General features: G+C 48.1%; 1 long non-coding RNA gene across 1 annotated transcript; it reads left to right on the top strand.

Moving 5' to 3' along the window:
• The first annotated feature begins 6,220 nt into the window (after window positions 1–6,220).
• LOC120701605 lies at window positions 6,221–7,100 on the top strand. Its single transcript, XR_005686174.1, has 3 exons — window positions 6,221–6,418; window positions 6,522–6,743; window positions 6,853–7,100. It is a non-coding gene; the product is annotated as an uncharacterized LOC120701605 (long non-coding RNA).
• Window positions 7,101–14,346: the final 7,246 nt, after the last annotated feature.

The raw sequence follows: 14,346 nt of genomic DNA, 5'->3' as shown, positions 1-14,346 counted from the left end.
TAAGAACTTAATGTTCACTATTGCGTACAGTACCGCCATGCCAACCCAACCAGGCGACGTGTACCACGGGCAGCAAATTCCGGCAGGATATACAAGAGTTGGCGTGGAGAAGGTGTGCCAAGGTTGGGAGACGCTCGAGCTTGATATTCCTGGAGGCGATGGGGAGAGGACACTAGCAGAAGCCATTCATGGCTACATCCTATGGGATAAGCACTACATTGTCCTAAAGTCGGATGATCGAACACCAAGACCGGCATCTCAGCATGCCTCTCCAAGGCCATCATCTCAGCAAAACCCCCCAATGGCAGCACTGTCTCAACAAGGTTCACCGACACATTCTCCATCACCATTATCTCATGCACCGATGAACACTCAAGCGTCACCGTCGCCTCCATGGTCACCCCCTCCGCCGCCGACAAAGAAGCAGAAACAGCCGCCGGCAAAGAAGGTAGCTGCACCGGCTAAGGAGCCTCCAAATAAGAAGGAAAAGAAGAAGAAAACCAAGGAGGCTCCTATTAAACCCTGGGACATGAGCCTTGAAGAATGCAATCGGATAACTCAAGAAAGAGTTAAAGAGCACTTCAAGCCGAAGCCGGAGCCGGAGCCCGAGAAAGTGATAAATCCGGTAGATTTGAAATTTTTTAAGGGAATGTGCGAAGCAAATAAGAGAAAATTCATTCTGAGAGATCCCCCTTCAGACTATGAACGCACAATTATCAAAGCTACTGAGAAAAAAAAGAGACAATCAAAGTTGTCGTCGTCCGACGTTCCACAGCTCGGAGCCCAAAAGAAACAATCAATAGAGCCTCTCATAGTGGGACAGACGATGCAACAACAAGACTTTGTTACATTTTTGAAAGAATCAAACCTGACGGCGGCTCAGAATGCAGGGGGAGAAGATATTCCAAAGGCCGATGTGGTCGTCAAATGGACGTATGAGCTGGGCAAATCTCTTGTACCCCCCAAGAAGTAGTGTCCGTGCTTCCAACACAAATGTATAAACTGCACCAGCACTACATGCATGCGATGGTCGATTGCATCTTCATGCAGGGCGCAAAGATTAAAGATGACGATTTCTTACGGGGGAGGCCATTATATGGATAAACTGGGAAGAAATTTACCAACTATTCCATCAGGAGGACCTCGACATCTCTATGGTCGGCTTGTGGGTTCTGTAAGTATTTTACTCTCCTTACGTATTGTTTTGCATGATCTCAACATACTGATCCCTTGATTTATTCGGTATCATGTAGAATGGAGATACAAACTTGCAGAAGAAAGGGATACTCTCACCTCGGCTTCATCGACCCAATTACTTGTAATTGGAGGATTCTACGCGATACTTCCGATGAGCTATTACAAAACTTGTTCAAGTACATAAGCGTTCATCACAACAAGCAAATGATATTATTTCCTTACAACTTTGCGTGAGTGATTCCTTCTGTCTAACTCTTTCTATTCTATAATCGAATTGTTTAAACCTTAACTACCAAGAATTGCCTTCGTATAATCTTGTAGTGAACACTGGGTACTAATTATCATAATTCCCGAGAAGAGCCTACTCGTGGTTATAGACTTATTGAGGAGAAATCCAGAACAATACGAAAATCTTCTTAACATGATGAAAAAGTAATTCTACCACTACTCCGTCGATAACCGATAATTTGAATCACTTTGTTACTTGACTATAATTGTTCTAATCATGCACAGGATTTGGAAACAATTCGCTAAAAATCATTCAAGCAAATTTGACATGGAATTGAAGATCAAGACAGATTTTGCGGTACGCACTTGGATGATTCGTTGCACGATTCATTAGTTTTATTATATATTCATGTAAATACCTGATAATTTCTTCTCTCTTAAAGTGTATGAGGCAGAAACGAGGCACTAATTTATGCGCATACTATGTATGCGAGAACATCCATGGTCTGGTATGTCCTCCAATGGTCTGGACAGATTGGGAGGAGGAAATAAGTAAAAAACTTGTTAATATTTGAACTCGTATTTTAATTAGTCGAAATTAATTATCCTCTTTTTCCATAGGTCGAGGAGATGCGTGATAAACTCATACCGGAGGAAAAGATTATGGCGATTCAAGAACAATTGTTCGGATTTATTACTGAGCAAGTCCTCGATCCAAAAGACGAATTCTACTATGATGGACTATCTAATATTGACAATCACAGCAAATATGATAATATACGTGTATATATATAATTAAGAACGAATATACCTATGTAAATATATGTGTGTGTATGTATTATATTTCTATTTATGAGTATGTATGTATTATATATTTAAGCCCTCCAATAATATATATGTGTATATATATGTTTATATATGGAAACTATCTAGGACAAATATTATATAAGTAACTATATATATGTATATATTAGTGGAGATCTTACACATTGAATTCCAATACATAAGTTTAATTGAAATGTAAAAGTATAATTGAAATAGAAAAACAATTGAGAAAAGAGGAATAGAAAAAAAATGGACCTTTTGTCTAGGACAAAAGGGTGCGCCAGGCACGTGGCGCTGGCAGCACCTTTTGTCCCGATTGGTGTTACCAATCGGGACAAAATGGTGTTTTTGTCCCGGTTGCCAGACCAGCCCCCTTTTGTCCCGGCCTGGCGTTCCCGGTTGGGAAACCGGGACAACAGAGGTTTCCCAACCGGGACAAATCAGCGTTTCTGTAGTAGTGTCTAACCATTATATTGGTAATTGAAACATATTTCTTTTTGCTATAAAGACAAATTAGACATGAACAATGAAGTAGTAATACTGATGATATTCTACACTAAGCTGTACACTGCATCCATCAATCTCCCATAGTTAAATTTCTTTAAATAAAGAAAAATATAGCAATACAGGGAACTATTATTCTTCGCCAGTTTTACGTGCCACGCAGGCTCTCGGCGATATTCCCGTTCTTGGTTTCATCGCGCTTGCCGCTCCACAACCATAAAACCACACGGCGGCGATACATACATATATCAGGGGCAGAATGTCTACAACACCATCATGTTTGTCGATCACAGGCTGAACAGTTGAACTCCACATGCTCTGCCTGCCGTTGTTTTGCCATATAGCATTGGAAGATGACAAGCATGGGACGAAGCAGCCTTCTTGGTGTGGCATTATTCATAATGGCCGCCCCATCAGCGGATGGAATCAAGATATGAGTACTACCTAGCTATTGGGTCAAACGTTCCAGATGCCTCTCATAACTATCTGCCTATGGATGCAAAATACATTATTCCTCCTTGGAAGGAATTTTTTCTTTGGTTTGATGAAGGGTCGAAGCAGTGTAGTGTGTGTGCATATATAGGAACTCATTTCATACAACGTTCAAGGGGGTGGTGCAATATACTCCCTCCATACTCAAAAAACCTGACGTTTAGGATAAGGTTTGAGTCAAACCTTGAGAATATAAATCATGAATAACTCTCAAGTTGTTGAGTTTGAAAATATAAAAATTATATGAATAGATTTGTCTTGAAAAATACTTTTATGAAAGTATACATATATCACTTTTTGATAAATATTTTTAGAGGAATAAGAAGTCAAAGTTGTGTTTTGGAGACCATGTCGCTGTCCTAATCGTCATGTTTTTTGGGTATGGAGGGAGTATGAATTTTGAGCCTCAGATATATTTTCCACAATAGTGCATTAAAGTGGCTCACCCCACAAGGTGCGAGTCATGAAATATATACTCCATTCGTCCACAAATATATATAAGCATTTTTTATTTTAGAACATTGACATGATCTTCAATGTGACCACTAATATAAAAATAAATTATCTAAAATAGAAAAGGTACATACCAAAAATAGTTGGTTTCAAGAGAAATCTAGTAAAATTATGTTTATATCAGTAATCTTTATATATTTTGTTGCTGTTGATAATTAGAGTAAAAAAGTCGAATTAGGTCAAACCTAGAAATGTTTGTATTTGTCGACAGATTAGGGAGTACAATGTATGCACTAAATAATTAATACTCCCTCCGTTCTAAATTATAGTTCGTTACCTCAAGTTTGACTACTCGTCTTATTAAAAAATTTGTACAAAATCATTTTTTTGGCTTGCTTTGTTAATAGAAAATCTTCAAAAATAACTTAAATTTGACGATGTTTGTGCAAATTTTTTTGAATAAGACAAGTGGTCAAACTTGAGGTCAAAAAAATCAAACGAACTATAATTTGGTGTTGACACCGGATTTTGTCACTAAATCCTATGTAATCTGAAGTATGGAAATCGTCGGCTATTTGCATACATCGGCAGAGACATATGCGAAAAGATATGCATATTGATGCTCGACAAGTTTGGACTGTCCAAGAGTCAATCCAGTCTCCGAGCTACGTGCTTGAAGGCAGGAAGAAGCAAAGGAAGCTTATTTAATTAACCTGTGAAACATGCACATGGAGTAATTTTGCCACATGAAGGTTTTATGGAGTTTTTTGGGGTAGCACAGGGCTGATGTTATCATGGGGGCAGGCCGATCAAAATAAAAGGGTAACAGGTTTTATTTGAAGGAAATCAGCCGATGAAGTAAAGGAAGCCCGATGGACAATAGGCCGTTGCCCAAGGAATCAAAGATTTTCTAGCTAGTTGGGATTTACACTGAAAGCCAGGAAAGATGGTTAGAATAAAGAAAGTTATAATTAGCATCATGGCCGGATTATTTTATTAAGGGAAGGTTCTCATGCGTGAAGCACGGAAGGAGTCCACATTAGTCACGCACATGTATCGCCGAACAAGTCGGATAGAGAACCTCATGGCAAGAACTCTACGGAAGGAAAATTAGAGTCCATGTATTTTAATATTTCCTTTAATTTAGATATATCTTTCTTAGCAAGTTGTGTATGTCGTAGGCATCAGGTTATAAATTAATATACACCCCTGACTACTGTAAAAGTCTTATCACACGATCAACAAAACACATCTACTTTTTCAAGTATCTTTGCTTTTCTATCCTAGGAGTAGTAGTAATATAGCTTTTCTGCGAGTTCTTTCGAGTTGATCAAGGACGCCTCACATTTGAGCGACTTGATCTGCTGGTAAGTTTTCGTTTACCGAGTAAATCTGAGCTTTAGCTTCCGGGCGCATCGCTGTTGCTTCGTTCAGATCTATTCAAAAGTTATCGAATTATATTTAGGCTTTGACTTCTGGGCGTATCGCTGTTGTCTCGTCTAGATTAATTCACAATTTATCGATACCTGCTAGATCTATAGGTTTTACCTATTGTTTTAGCTTTTATCGATATCTATCTAGCTTGGAATACGTTTGATCGGCCGCTTATCGTGTTATTTTATTCAAAACATCATATAGCCGATTAGATCTATTCTAGGTGATTATCCGATAGCATTGTTTATGTTACACATTCGTAGCCTTTACACCGCTCCCCGCGTGCATTGGCTTACCTAGCCGATCTTCTATTTCAAATCGGCTGACCGAGCTGATTTTGGCGCTTTCTGTATCGACAATTGCTTGCCGATACGACCTGCGAGAGATATTCGGAATCCCAGCCGATACGCTCTCGAATTTAACGTTTACTCTGTGTCCTTGTCAATCAACAGATCAGATTGACTGGCACGCTTGGTCTACTTTTCGAAGCTTGGCGAACATTTGTCCTCGGATTCCAGTGTGTTGATTTTTGCATCAACATTTGGAATAGAGGGAGTACTTGCAATGCTGTAACTGGATGGAGGGCAGTTAATGTTCCATCAATAGCGACTAAAATCGCTGCTGCAATTGTATACAGCAAAATGTCATTTCCCATAACGCAAGGTGATGTGGTGTGGAAGAGGAATGGCAAAAGTCCTTTGCACAACGTTGGCTGCTCAACAACTTGGGTGCCATGAGCCCATGAATTGTTGCTCATTGATTACAGCCTTATTACAGGAGAGGATGATAACCACCGAAGGAAGACAAATCAATAAAGAAATAAATGATGGCATGTATTCTCTGGGAACTGGACTTTATGCATGCATGTGTCTCCGGTTTATTATCTCGGGACCGGACGTTTTATAGCAGCACATGAAACCCCTGATACCCTTTTCTGCAGAAAGCTGATACGATCTGATCGTCAACAGCATTGTAATTCAGATCAAGCAAATGCACCAGTACTACACCCACACTAGCTCATCAGCAACGCATGGCTCTCATAAAAGAAGGCACGCTATTGTGCCAGAACTTGCATCGCTCCCACTACTTGCCCCTGTTAGTAAAACCCAAACGATCGGTGTTGCTGCTGGTCTCTCTAACCCTATATAGCTTCTTCTTCCTCTGGCTAACACCAATTGCATGGCATGAAACATGATTTTGGGAGAAGGAGGCATCAGGAACTGCGCCCATTTGGTCACTTGTAGAAGCGGCGTGCGTGATCTTGCTGCCTTTGCTATAAGCAATTGTACGACCGATCCAAATTCGTACCCGCAGATCTAGTTCATCTTATCTCTTGCCTCTTGACCACTGCGGAATCCATGAACACAACCTTACCTTCTGTGTTGCAGGTTGAGTCGAACTGACACGGGCGAGGCTTCGTTTACCAGTGAGACCACGCGTGCAACGGTGGTCTCGTCCACCTCGCTCAGAATATTGTTCGATCGTCATTGCCATGGCCGGTGCGGAGGCCTGCACGTCTGTGATGGAGACGAAAGCGACCAGAAGGCCCAGCTCTCCAGCTTGCGCTGATATCTGTGGACCTGCGAGTCGGCCGGCACTACGCATGACAGGTATTGGTCACTTGAGAGTTAATGGATTCGTTTCATGGCCAATACGAACGCCGCCGTCATCTCTGAACCTTTGCAACACTTCTAATCCAGAGCTTCTAATCTCTACTAGGCTTGGATTGATGTCTGACCTCGACTTGCGGGGAGTGGGGGCTCCTTGATCTGCCATCCTGTGGATCGAACTACTTTGCATTGACATTTAGCTACGTCAATGTGCAATTTTCCTCAACTCGGGCTGCGGGCTGCCGGGTATGAGGCATAGAAGTGGTGTTATGGCGTGCTTATGGTTATGCATTCTAGTGTCAATCAGAAGGGAAAAAAAATCTAAGGATCTCCTTGAAAGGTTTGAAACTTGAAGGAGTTTGCCTAGTTTTTCTTTTGAGAACGTCTGAACGTGCATCGCACGTGTTTCACAAAGAGAAACGCGAAAGACCTACCGTCGATCTAAACACATCCGAGTAGAAGGGTAGCCAGACAAAGTAAAGTGAGAATGAAAAACTACTCTAGGTGCCTAAAGAACAAGAGAAAGATAAATGGTCGCTGCCAACAGGATCAGGGGAAGGGAGAGCACAGAGCCGTAGAGAGTTCCTGTACGTTGCGGTCCATCAGCTTGTGATGAAATTTCGGGTTTGGAAAGGAAAAAAGAAAGGAAGCTTGTGATCCAGCCCAAAGAGACCCGTGCCGTCAACACGATCGGTCGTTGGTCCAATTAATCGATCGACGAGGCCGTACGTCGCCGATCGCAGCAGAGGCATTCCGAGCGGCTAGCAGCTGGTGGCGGAGGTGAGGAGGCAGAGCAGCGGCGCCAGGTAGAGGTGGAGGGCCAGGAAGAAGGCGCCGGCGACGGCCACCAACACCACCCCGTACACCAGCTGCCCGACGCAGCCCATCCCTCGCTCGCTCTCTACTGATGGTGGATTGTGGAAGCGGGAGCTAGCAAGGTCGTCGTCGTCAATGGAGGATCGATATTAGCCGGCGGCCACGGCCGGTGACGGCTGACGGATCAACGTTGGCATAACTAGCTAGGCCGCTATTTGTAGCATGGAGCCGCCGGCGGCCTAGCTGCCTGCCGGCCATGCGCGCGTCCATGACGGCTGTGAGCTGGCTGTTGATTGCATTGGATGGGAACGCGGGCGCGGCCATGGTGGCCCGGCGAGTTGGTTAATCCCGATAAGACTGGACGCAGCGCATGCACGCAAGCGCCGGCTGACACGTGGGCGCCGACGTGTCCACCCACGCACCCCGTGGGCCCATCTCTTACCAGTTTTACTCCACTAGATAATATAAGAAATACACTCCTCGGAATCCAGATAATATAAGAAATACACTCCTCGGAATCCAGTAAAAGAACGACTTTTATCAAGTTTCAATGCTTGCTATCTACTGAGAGAATCGTCTCTCTTTCTCAGTCCTTCATTGTTTACTTGAGACATATTTGTTATTGTTTTTGACACATGTACATTGATAGATTGTCAACAGCTAATCCCTCTATTCGGCTGGTCTGATTTCGGCTTATTCAATAATGTTATAAGCTGAAATAAGATAAATAGAACATAGAAAATATTATTACTCTTTTGGCAACAATTAATAAACAGCAACATCACTACACAAATAATTGAGCACGCTGTCCATAAGGCAAACAAAACCACAAATATATATAAAACCACATTGTCAGCTGTTGCAGGGTTGCTGGGAAAGAGCACATGGTCAATGCCATCCATGGGCTTCACATTTTGTCTCAAACCTTCATAGAATACATGTGCTAACTCTTTCAGAAACCTGAGTGATGGGCTTGGTCCATGTGGACCGCAACCATGGATTAGAAGTGTGTAAATGAGTCACTGTAACATGTAAGTATCCAAAATTATCCATAAAAGAAAATATTCTAACTAGTCAGTGGGGGAAGCAGAGTTTAATGTTAAGGGGACTTGGTTCTTCCTCCTCGTCTCCACTCATTTTTTCTCTTTTTCTTCATTTTTTCTCTCTTCTCTTCGCATCATCTTTCTCCTTTGATTTTAATGGAGCTTTTGGGCAGCAAGTACAGTGCTTTTTAGATTTCAACTAGCAACATATCTAAATGACATATATATACCTCTTAGATCTTTTATAGTAAGTCCCTGTCATAGCTATTTTATCAATCTTTTCGTCATGGATGTTCTTTTTCTCATGTTATAATTAATTAATTGTTGGAGGTACTAGTTTCGTGAAAAATTAACTATCACAGGTTATTTGTGAAAAGATTCTAACGAATTCTTTTTTAACTCAAATGGGAGAACATTCGCTACAATATATCTGAAACTATTTTATCAATCTCTAATTTGTCACTGAAAGAAGAGATAGAGATGGAGAGAACAACCGCAAAAATTTCATTGATCTCTCTTGGAGTTTAAATACATGCGAGTGTACACTGAGCACGGGAATGCCGGCGTTCCCGGTCATGCGCGGGCGACGCGCGCGTGCAGTTAGCGGCGGGCGAGTCTACGCTGCATGCGCTCATGCGGTGCCGCGTCTTGCGCGGGGCGCGCAGCGTGGCCGCGTCGTGCGCGGAGCGCGCGGCGTCGCGCGCCGTGCGGAGGCAGTTGCATCGCCTCCGCTATCACCCCCCCTCAATCGCAGCGTTCGGCACCGGAACGCAGAGATTGGATCGGAACTCTTCGAACAGCGCCGTCGAGAGGCCTTTCGTGAAGGTGTCGGCGAGTTGGCGCGTACTGGGAATGTGTAGAACACGGACGTCGCCAACGCTGACCTTCTCTCGCACGAAGTGGATGTCGAGCTCAATGTGCTTCGTCCTCTTGTGATGAACTGGGTTGCGCGACATGTATGTGGTAGAAACATTGTCGCAGAACACAAGCGTGGCCTTGGCGACGCCGTGGTGAAGCTCACCGAGCAAGGAACGAAGCCATGTGCACTCGGCGACTGCATTAGCGACGCCTCGGTATTCAGCCTCTGCGCTTGATCGGGATACCGTCGTCTGCCGTTTCGCCGACCAGGACACCAGCGAGTCTCCAAGGAACACGCAGAAGCCGGACGTAGAACGCCGCGTGTCGGGGCAGCCGGCCCAGTCCGCGTCTGAGTACGCGGTGAGCGTCGTCGACGGCGAGGCGCGAAGATGAACACCGAGCGACGGAGTGCCCTTGATGTAGCGCAGGATCCTCTTCAGCATGCCGGCGTGTACCTCAGTAGGAGCGTGCATGTGAAGACACACTTGTTGCACGGCGAGCGCGATGTCGGGCCGTGTGAGTGTGAGATATTGTAGGGCACCGGCCATGCTGCGGTAGAAGCTGGGATCGGTGACCGGCGTGCCGTCCTGTGTCGATGCCTTCGCATTGGTGTCGCAGGGCGTAGCCACTGGTTTGCAGTTGGCCATGCCAGCTCGCTCGAGGAGATCGTGGACGTAGCTGGACTGCGAGAGGAAAAAGCCGTCGGAGGAGCGATGGACGTCGATGCCCAGGAAGTAGGAAAGGGCGCCCATGTCCTTGACGGCGAACTCGGATTTGAGGCGGGCGATGATTTGCTGGAGAAGAGCCGTGGACGATGCTGAGAGGATCATGTCGTCGACATACAGTAGGAGATACGCCATCCCTGCAGGAGAGGAGAAGATGAACAGGGACGAGTCCGAGCGGGCCTGCTGGAAGCCGATCGTCTGGACAAACTGCGCGAAGCGAGTGAACCACGCGCGAGGAGCTTGCCGGAGGCCGTAGAGGGATCGTCGAAGTTCACACACAGCGGTTGGGCGTGCGGAATCGGCGAATCCCGTGGGCTGTTGACAGTACACGCGTTCCTTGAGGTCGCCATGGAGAAACGCATTGGAGACGTCAAGTTGGTGCGCTGGCCATTGCTTGGAAGCAACGACGGCAAGCACTGAGCGGATGGTGGCGGGCTTGACGACCGGCGTGAACGTTTCCCCGAAGTCGATGCCGGGCCGTTGGTTGAACCCGCGAACGACCCACCTCGCCTTGTAGCGTTCCAGCGTGCCGTCGGAGCGCAGCTTGTGCTTGAACACCCATTTGCCGGTGATGACGCGTGCTCCCGGAGGTCGGTCGACGAGGGACCAGGTGCCATTGCGCAGCAGGGCATCGAACTCGGCTTGCATTGCACCGTGCCAGTTGGGGTCCTTTAGAGCGACGCGAACTGACGACGGCACGGGTGAGACGGATTGGGTTGTGGAGTAGAGGGCATATTTGGGGTTGGGTTTGTATATGCCGGCTTTGGCGCGTGTGAGCATGCGATGGCCAGTGGGTGTAGCAGACGTGCGCGGCACAGGGTCAGGGGAGGGGGATGTTGTGGACGTGGGTGGACTCGTGGGCGAGGCAGGAGATGCCGCGCGCGAAGTTTGCGGCGAGCTAAACGGCTGAGGGAGAACAGGGACGGTGTCGTCGACTGGAGGCGTATGCATGGGCGTATGCGTGGGCTGCGGTTGGCGCTGCCGGAAGGGGAACTGACTCTCATCGAAGACAACGTGCCGTGAGGTGAGCACGCGGCGCGTCGTGAGATCGAAGCACCGATAGCAGCGGTGATCTGGCGGGTAGCCGATGAAAACGCATGGCGTGGATCTGGGCTGGAGCTTGTGGGACGCGGTCGCGGTAGTGTTGGGGAAGCACAACGCGCCGAACACCCTAAGCTCGTCGTAGCTGGGAGGAACGCCGAAGAGGAGCTCGAACGGCGTGGTGGAGCCGGTGGCACGACACGGCCGGCGGTTGATGAGGTGCGTGGCCGTGGAGAGCGCCTCGGCCCAGAACGTGTAGTCGGCGCCGCTGTGAACGAGGAGGGTACGAACACAGTCGTTCAGAGTGCGGAGGATCCGCTCGGCCTTCCCGTTCTGCTGAGATGTGTACGGGCAGGAGAGCCTGAACTGCACGCCATGGTCGGCAAGCAGCGTTCGTAGCGCGACGGTGTCGAACTCCCGGCCATTATCAGTCTGCAAAGCAAGCATCCGCAAGCCAAACTGGGTACCCACAGAAGCATGAAAATTTCGCAGGATTGGCAGAGTTTCTGATTTGTGGCGCATGGGAAAGACCCAAACGTAGTGGGTGAAATCGTCAAGGAGAGCTAGATAGTACTTATAGCCCGAGAAGCTAAACACAGGAGAGGTCCAAACATCCGCATGAACAATTTGGAAAGGAAAATATGTTATAGATTCACTGGGAGCAAATGGTAACCTAACATGTTTGCCCATCTGACAAGAAGAGCAAATGTGGGATGTGTCTTTATTGCACTGGAAATCAAAAGACTGAAGCAAAGTAGATAGGGTTTGCCGGCCGGGATGTCCGAGCCGCTGATGCCAGAGATCACGAGTGCAGGATGAACTGAGCGCGATCTGTGGCGGCAGTCGGAGCGGGTAGAGGTTGCCGGAGCTGTCACATCGGAGGGTCACCGTTCGGGTGGGAAGATCCTTGACAGAAAAACCGTTAGGATCAAATTCAATTGAAACATTGTTATCACGTGTGAGTTGACGAACGGAGATCAAGTTCTTTACTAGATGAGGAGAGACAAGAACATTGTTGAGAAGTAAGGGGGTACTGGAGGTAGGAATGGAGGTGCAGGCCGAGTGGGTGACCGGCAGCCTAGCACCGTTTCCAACCGTGATGTAAGAGGAGGAGGAAACGGGGGAGGAGGAAGAGAGGATACCGGGATTGTTGGACATGTGTGTGGTGGCGCCGGTGTCGAGGAACCAATCACCGGAGCTTGGAGGCTGCTGCGGAGGACCCCCGACCGATGCGAGTGCCGAGAGCAGGGCCTGCTGATCCCAGGCTGAGGAAGGCGGCGCAGTCGGGGCGGGCAGCTGGAGCTGGTGTTGCGCCGTCATTGCCTGTTGAGGCTGGAACGGCGGGCGCGGCCCGAGGACGCCAGCACCGGGTGCGCGGAATGGCATGGGCCATGCCTGGACCAGACCAGTCCAGGGGTTGTAGCCAGCGGCCCAAGGCAAGGGCTGTGGAGATCCACTCTGGGGTTGGCCACCGGACGCGCCTGCGTTGCGCGTGCCCTGGACACCGCCGGAGTTGGAGCCGGAGTTGTTGGCGCCGCGACGCTTGTTCCGCTGGGATCGGTTGCGAGAGTTGCCGCCGTTCCCGGAGTTGGTGGAGTTGTTGGAGGATGTCCCGTGGCCGGCGGCGTACGCCTGGCCCGACGCGACCTTGTCGTCATGCTTATCGCAGAGCTCCTCCAGGAGGAGGAAGGAGCGGGCGGAGGCGAAGGTGTGCGGCGGCGACTTGGACGTGACGATGGGCTTGAGATGGCGATAGCGCGGATTCAGCCCACGCAGAAGATTGAGCACTTGGCTCGGCTCGGAGACGGGGTGACCAAGGTCGCGGAGGATGTCGGCGAGGTGCTTGAGTTGGCCGCAGTAGTCGTCGATGCTCAGGTCGCCCTGCTGCAGGGAGCGGAGTTCGGCTTCGACGAGGACGGCGCGGTGCATCTCATTGTCGCGGAACAAGCCCTCGATGGAGTTCCAGACGGTGAACGCAGACGCGCGCGGCTGGTAGATGAGGTTGAACACCTCGGTGTGCACCGTGGTCTGGAGCCAATTTACCACGCTGTGGTCGTTGAGGATCCATTCGGCATCGCGCTCGTCGAGGGGCGGCGGCGAGAAGACGTGGGGTGTGAGGCCGAACTTCCCGAGAACGGAGTCGAAGCAGCAGCGCCATTGGCTGTAATTGGACTCCTTGAGGCTGAGGGTGATGGGGATGTGGGAGCGGATGTTGATCTGCTGGACGACGGCCGCCGGAGCCGGTGGGATGGCGACATCGCCGGCGTCGTCCGAGGAGGAAGAGGAGTGGCGAGGGGAGGCCATGGCTGCGGGAGATGAGGTGGACGCGAACGGAAATTCCAGGGAGGATCGTTCGTAAGCTGATACCATGAAAGAAGAGATAGAGATGGAGAGAACAACCGCAAAAATTTCATTGATCTCTCTTGGAGTTTAAATACATGCGAGTGTACACTGAGCACGGGAATGCCGGCGTTCCCGGTCATGCGCGGGCGACGCGCGCGTGCAGTTAGCGGCGGGCGAGTCTACGCTGCATGCGCTCATGCGGTGCCGCGTCTTGCGCGGGGCGCGCAGCGTGGCCGCGTCGTGCGCGGAGCGCGCGGCGTCGCGCGTCGTGCGGAGGCAGTTGCATCGCCTCCGCTATCAGTCACATCTTTTTCTAGCAAGCGATGACCTTATATACTACTCCCTCCGTTTCAGATTATAGATTGTTTGGTTTTTCTAAATACATAATTTTATCTAGATGTGTAATAAAAATAATGTATCTAGAAAAACTAAAATAATCGATAATTTAGAAGGAATAGAGTATCACCCACTTAAAAGAATCTCTAAAGACAAACTTTATCGATAAGCTTCAAAGCACGTAACTATTCAGCGACACATCATCTTCTTTCAGATCCGATTAATTACCTTTATTGATCTGTCGTCGTGTGCATACCTATCACTGCTAAAAACGGGACATGCCGTTAAGCCACGAGCTGAGGTTAAAGAGACACATGCGTTGTGCATGCAATTTTTTTGTTTTTTTACCTCCCTTCTGGCTCATAGACCAGGTGCACACAGGATTCCCACATGCTTTTCTTCCTTCTAGAAACTGCCTTCTCTCCTTCCACGGCATCGTTT

This window comes from Panicum virgatum, chromosome 3K (genome assembly GCF_016808335.1).
Source record: "Panicum virgatum strain AP13 chromosome 3K, P.virgatum_v5, whole genome shotgun sequence".
Taxonomy (NCBI): domain Eukaryota; kingdom Viridiplantae; phylum Streptophyta; class Magnoliopsida; order Poales; family Poaceae; genus Panicum; species Panicum virgatum.
The sequence above is the reverse complement of the archived record's forward strand: the minus strand, read 5'-3'. Positions and strand labels throughout refer to the sequence as shown.